At 42.6% G+C, this 7,256-nt stretch overlaps 2 pseudogenes; one reads left to right on the top strand and one right to left on the bottom strand.

The window, feature by feature from the left end:
• Positions 1 to 2,127: 2,127 nt before the first annotated feature.
• LOC135052519 (5S ribosomal RNA) lies at positions 2,128 to 2,245 on the bottom strand (annotated as a pseudogene).
• A 693-nt stretch (positions 2,246 to 2,938) lies between these two features.
• On the top strand, positions 2,939 to 3,056 carry LOC135052280 (5S ribosomal RNA; annotated as a pseudogene).
• Positions 3,057 to 7,256: the final 4,200 nt, after the last annotated feature.

Below are 7,256 nucleotides of genomic sequence, written 5' to 3'. Positions count from 1 at the left end.
ACCTCTTACGGCAACTGAGGAAGATCATCGCAGAATGGCTTACCCCAATTGGACTCTCCTGTGGATTTGTGGCATCGGACAACGCCAGCAATATTGTGTGTGCATTAAATCTGGGCAAATTCCAGCACGTCCCATGTTTTGCACATACCTTGAATTTGGTGGTGCAGAATTATTTAAAAAACGAGAGGGGCGTGCAAGAGATGCTGTCGGTGGCCAGAAGAATTGCGGGACACTTTCGGCGTACAGGCCCCACGTACAGAAGACTGGAGCACCACCAAAAACGCCTGAACCTGCCCTGCCATCATCTGAAGCAAGAAGTGGTAACGAGGTGGAATTCAGCCCTCTATATGCTTCAGAGGTTGGAGGAGCAGCAAAAGGCCATTCAAGCCTATACAACTGAGCACGATATAGGAGGTGGAATGCACCTGTCTCAAGCGCAGTGGAGAATGATTTCAACGTTGTGCAAGGTTCTGCAACCTTTTGAACTTGCCACACGTGAAGTCAGTTCAGACACTGCCAGCCTGAGTCAGGTCATTCCCCTCATCAGGCTTTTGCAGAAGAAGCTGGAGACATTGAAGGAGGAGCTAACACAGAGCGATTCCGCTAGGCATGTGGGACTTGTGGATGGAGCCCTTAATTCGCTTAACAAGGATTCACGGGTGGTCAATCTGTTGAAATCAGAGCACTACATTTTGGCCACCGTGCTCGATCCTAGATTTAAAACCTACCTTGGATCTCTCTTTCCGGCAGACACAAGTCTGCAGAGGTTCAAAGAACTGCTGGTGAGAAAATTGTCAAGTCAAGCGGAACGCGACCTGTCAACATCTCCTCCTTCACATTCTCCCGCAACTGGGGGTGCGAGGAAAAGGCTCAGAATTCCGAGCCCACCCGCTGGCGGTGATGCAGGGCAGTCTGGAGCGACTGCTGATGCTGACATCTGGTCCGGACTGAAGGACCTGACAACGATTACGGACATGTCGTCTACTGTCACTGCATATGATTCTCTCCCCATTGAAAGAATGGTGGAGGATTATATGAGTGACCGCATCCAAGTAGGCACGTCAGACAGTCCGTACTTATACTGGCATGAAAAAGAGGCAATTTGGAGGCCCTTGCACAAACTGGCTTTATTCTACCTAAGTTGCCCTCCCACAAGTGTGTACTCCGAAAGAGTGTTTAGTGCCGCCGCTCACCTTGTCAGCAATCGGCGTACGAGGTTACATCCAGAAAATGTGGAGAAGATGATGTTCATTAAAATGAATTATAATCAATTCCTCCGTGGAGACATTCACCAGCAGCAATTGCCTCCACAAAGTACACAGGGAGCTGAGATGGTGGATTCCAGTGGGGACGAATTGATAATCTGTGAGGAGGGGGTTGTACACGGTGATATATCGGAGGATGATGATGAGGTGGACATCTTGCCTCTGTAGAGCCAGTTTGTGCAAGGAGAGATTAATTGCTTCTTTTTTGGTGGGGGTCCAAACCAACCCGTCATTTCAGTCACAGTCGTGTGGCAGACCCTGTCACTGAAATGATGGGTTGGTTAAAGTGTGCATGTCCTGTTTATACAACATAAGGGTGGGTGGGAGGGCCCAAGGACAATTCCATCTTGCACCTCTTTTTTCTTTCATTTTTCTTTGCGCCATGTGCTGTTTGGGGAGTAGTTTTTGGAAGGGCCATCCTGCGTGACACTGCAGTGACACTCCTAGATGGCAATTGAAAAGGAGAGAAAAGACAAAAAACCCTTGTTTGGGAGCACTCGTTTATGATAATTAGTATAATATAAAGTAAGATAAATGATGAAATGGGATAAAACTTAACCTTTAATTGTTTCTTGAGTAAAATAGAAGTAGAATAATTATAAGACTAATGTCTGATGTTTGAAGTAAAAAACCTTGTTTGACCTTTTTAACAAATGAGGTACAAGGTAATGAAGGAAGGTGAAAATATCAGAAATAATGTGTATTGCATGGATACCATGGATTTCTGATGAAGTAAGGGTACCCAATGGAGTCACTGTACATGCCTTATGATGAAGGTATTAATTGTAACATAATATGGTAGCAGAGTTGGATTAAGATGAAGAGAGATGGCAATGAAGAATGGAGGGGGGGGGGGGGGGGGGGGGCACTGCACCTGGTATTCTCAGGAGGTTTCCCTTCCTGATACTGACCAGGCCATACCTGCTTAGCTTCCGAGATCGGACAAGATCGGGCGTATTCAGGGTAGTATGGCCGTGGGCCTATTTGTTAGAAATGTGAGAGATAACAATTATCAGAAAGCAGTGTTCAGAGCTGACTCAAAAAATTATCAGGTAACTAATTACACTATAGTCACCAATCTCCTGGAGGGTGGTCAGATAAATTCTCATATGCTGACACAGAGCTCAGAGCTGGCTCATAAATGGTACAATCATATGAGTGAGATTGATTGATACTAGATAATTGAAAATAATTATTAATAATTAATAGAAAATATTTTCTATTAATTATTAATAATTATTTTCAATGATAATTTTTTGAGTCAGCTCTGAACACTGCTTTCTGATAATTGTTATCGTTCACTCCCACTACAAAGGCCATATTTTTCATTTGTAAGTCAGCCTTGATCTTTTTGCCAGCATATGACCACTTATCTGTTTTCCCTCAGGGGACCAACAATTACAAAATAATTGTTTTATGGATATAGCTATACATATACACAGCACACACATCTTTATTCAGCATCTCCATGAGAGCTCATTATTTGTAAAAAACTCTACCTATTACATTTCACCACCGATTCATCCTGCAAAAACATCCCAGACACTCAGAACTATCCAGACATACCGCTGTCTGGAAATACAATTTTGAGACTGTCCATAGCCGTGGTTGAGTGTGAAGTACAGTAAGCAGAGCATGTATACTTCCCCATCTCATATATTTCCTCTACAGTGGCCCACGGCCATACTACCCTGAATACGCCCGATCTTGTCCAATTTCGGAAGCTAAGCAGGCATGGCCTGGTCAGTACTAGGAAGGTGAACCTCCTGAGAATACCAGGTGCAGTGGGCCCTTTAATAAGGAAAAATCCCATCCAATACTTCATGCATCCCTGCTTCTGGAACAACCCTCCTAGACTATTCATGGTTTTGATTTATGTTCAGTACAGACAATAGGAGTCGATTTCCTCCGATTTCTTCTCTCACATTTCTAACAAATAGGCCCACGGCCATACTACCCTGAGTACGCCCGATCTTGTCCGATCTCGGAAGCTAAGCAGGTATGGCCTGGTCAGTATCAGGAAGGGAAACCTCCTGAGAATACCAGGTGCAGTGCCCCCCCCCCCCCCCCTCCATTCTTCATTGCCATCTCTCTTCATCTTAATCCAACTCTGCTACCATATTATGTTACAATTAATACCTTCATCATAAGGCATGTACAGTGACTCCATTGGGTACCCTTACTTCATCAGAAATCCATGGTATCCATGCAATACACATTATTTCTGATATTTTCACCTTCCTTCATTACCTTGTACCTCATTTGTTAAAAAGGTCAAACAAGGTTTTTTACTTCAAACATCAGACATTAGTCTTATAATTATTCTACTTCTATTTTACTCAAGAAACAATTAAAGGTTAAGTTTTATCCCATTTCATCATTTATCTTACTTTATATTATACTAATTATCATAAACGAGTGCTCCCAAACAAGGGTTTTTTGTCTTTTCTCTCCTTTTCAATTGTAGTCCAGTCTACAAAATTCCTGGGAGCACCGCCAATCATTTGCAGTTTCAGATTCCCATTTTTTTAAACTGCATATATATTGTTTTTTTTCTTTTGATGCTACCTCTATATTACGTTTAGATTGCTTAGACTAGTGCGGCTCCACACTGAATTTATTTGTATCCACTCCTAGATGGGCCAGGTGTTTGTGTCGGCCACTTGGGTCGCTTATCTTAGTCACACAGCTACCTCATTGCGCCTCTTTTTTTCTTTGCGTCATGTGCTGTTTGGGGGGTGTTTTTTGGAAGGGCCATCCTGCGTGACACTGCAGTGCCACTCCTAGATGGGCCAGGTGTTTGTGTCGGCCACTAGGGTCGCTTAGCTTACTCACACAGCTACCTCATTGCGCCTCTTTTTTTTCTTCTTTGCGTCATGTGCTGTTTGGGGGGTGTTTTTTGGAAGGGCCATCCTGCGTGACACTGCAGTGCCACTCCTAGATGGGCCAGGTGTTTGTGTCGGCCACTTGGGTCGCTGAGCTTAGTCATCCAGCGACCTCGGTGCAAATTTTAGGACTAAAAATAATATTGTGAGGTGTGAGGTGTTCAGAATAGACTGAAAATGAGTGGAAATTATGGTTATTGAGGTTAATAATACTTTGGGATCAAAATGACCCCCAAATTCTATGATTTAAGCTGTTTTTTAGGGTTTTTTGAAAAAAACACCCGAATCCAAAACACACCCGAATCCGACAAAAAAAATTCGGTGAGGTTTTGCCAAAACGCGTTCGAACCCAAAACACGGCCGCGGAACCGAACCCAAAACCAAAACACAAAACCCGAAAAATTTCCGGTGCTCATCACTAATAATTATACGTCCAAATCACTGGAATTATACGTCCAAATAACTGGAATTAAATGGCAAAATCACTGGAATTATACGTCCAAATCAGTGGAATTATACTTTCAAATCACAGGAATTATACGGCAAAATCACTGGAATTAAATAGCAGTACCACTGGACATATACGTAAGTGTCAGACAGCATGGCACTTTATAAAAATAGTCCCCAAACAGCACATCATACCAAAAAGTAAAAGAGGGCAATGAGGTAGCTGTATGATTAAGGTAAGCGACACAAGTGTGTGGCACAAACACCTGACCCATCTAGGGTTGGCACTGCAGTCCCACTGCACTCATGGTGGATACCGGACGCACGTCTAACACCAGCATAGTTGTTATGGCCTCAGTAATCGGCTTTGCAACAGGGTATATATATATATATATATATATATACATACGGCAGTATCACTGGACTGGATTTATATGCCAGTACCACTGTAAATATACAACAGGATCACTGGATTTATACGGCAGGATCACTGTAATTATACGCCAGTACCACTGTAATTATACGTCAGGATCACTGGAATTAAATGGCAAAATCACTGGAATTATACGTCAAAATCACTGGAAATATACGGCCAAATCACTGGAATTATACATTCAAATCACTAGAATTAAATGGCAAAATCACTGGAATTATACTGCAAAATCACTGTAATAATACTGCAAAATCACTGGAATTATACGTCCAAATCTCTTGAATTATACGGCAAAATCACTGGAATTAAATGGCAAAATCACTGGAATTATACGTCAAAATCACTGGAAATATACGGCCAAATCACTGGAATTATACATTCAAATCACTGGAATTAAATGGCAAAATCACTGGAATTATACTGCAAAATCACTGTAATAATACTGCAAAATCACTGGAATTATACGTCCAAATCTCTTGAATTATACGGCAAAATCACTGGAATTAAATAGCAAAATCACTGGAATTATACGTCCAAATTACTGGAATTAATTGGCAAAATCGTCATGTGAAGCTGAACCACTAGTCATGAACATAGGCCAGGGCCTTAGCCATTCCTTGCCACTCCGTGTCGTAAATGGCATATTGGCAAGTTTAAGTTTCTCCTCAGACCATTTAAATTTATTTTTTGGGGTCTTTTTACTGAACTTTGGCTTTTTGGATTTTACATGCCCTCTACTATCACATTGGGCATTGGCCTTGGCAGACAACGTTGATAGCATGTCATCGTCTATGTCATGGCTAGTGGCAGCAGCTTCAGCACTAGGAGGAAGTGATTCTTGATCTTTCCCTATTTTATTCTCCAAATTTTTGTTCTCCATTATTTTTCTGGAGTTATATATCACAAAGGCCCTTATTCCGAGTTGATCGCTCGCTAGCAGTTTTTAGCAGCCGTGCAAACGCATAGTCACCGCCCACGGGGGAGTGTATTTTCACTTTGCAGGAGTGCGAACGCCACTGCAGCAGTGCACCTGCAAACACATTTTGTGCAAAACAAGACCAGCCCTGTAGTTACTTAACCTGTGCGATGATTGCTGCGACGAGTGACATGGTATTGACGTCAGATACCCGCCCAGCAAACGCCTGGCCACACCTGCATTTTTCCAAACACTCCCAGAAAACGGTCAGTTGACACCCAGAAACTCCCACTTCCTGTCAATCTTCTTGCGACCACCAGTGCGACTGAAAGCGTCGCTAGAACCTGTGCAAAACCACGATGCTCGTTGTACCCGTACGTCGCGCGTGCGCATTGTGGTGCATACGCATGTGCAGATTTGCTGTTTTTTACCTGATTGCAAAGCTGCGAAAAACGGCAGCGAGCGATCAACTTGGAATGACCCCCTATATGCGGCACAGAAGAGCGTACCCTTACACCTAACAGGGCAAACCCTGTAAAAATTATTTGGATTAAATATTAATAACCCCTTTATTTTGAGTAAATCATATACAGCACAGAACAGCACCACTGAATTTATATGGCAGCACCACTGGACTGGATTTATATGGAATTAGATGGATTTATATGGAATTATACTGCAGGATAACTGGAATTATACGGCAGTATAACAGGAATTATATGGCAATATTACTGGAATTATACGGCAATATCACAGGAATTATACACCAGTATCACGGAAATGATATGGCAATATCACAGGAATTATATGGCAATATCACTAGAGATGTGCACCGGAAATTTTTCGGGTTTTGTGTTTTGGTTTTGGGTTCGGTTCCGTGGCCGTGTTTTGGGTTCGAACGCGTTTTGGCAAAACCTCACCGAATTTTTTTTGTCGGATTCGGGTGTGTTTTGGATTCGGGTGTTTTTTTTAAAAAAACCCTAAAAAACAGCTTAAATCATAGAATTTGGGGGTCATTTTGATCCCAAAGTATTATTAACCTCAATAACCATAATTTCCACTCATTTTCAGTCTATTCTGAACACCTCACACCTCACAATATTATTTTTAGTCCTAAAATTTGCACCGAGGTCGCTGGATGACTAAGCTCAGCGACCCAAGTGGCCGACACAAACACCTGGCCCATCTAGGAGTGGCACTGCAGTGTAACGCAGGATGGCCCTTCCAAAAAACACTCCCCAAACAGCACATGACGCAAAGAAAAAAAGAGGCGCAATGAGGTAGCTGTGTTACTAAGCTCAGCGACCCTA

Source organism: Pseudophryne corroboree, chromosome 2 (genome assembly GCF_028390025.1).
Source record: "Pseudophryne corroboree isolate aPseCor3 chromosome 2, aPseCor3.hap2, whole genome shotgun sequence".
Taxonomy (NCBI): Eukaryota; Metazoa; Chordata; class Amphibia; order Anura; family Myobatrachidae; genus Pseudophryne; species Pseudophryne corroboree.
Note: the sequence above shows the minus strand (reverse complement) of the source record. Positions and strands in the feature narration are given on the sequence as shown.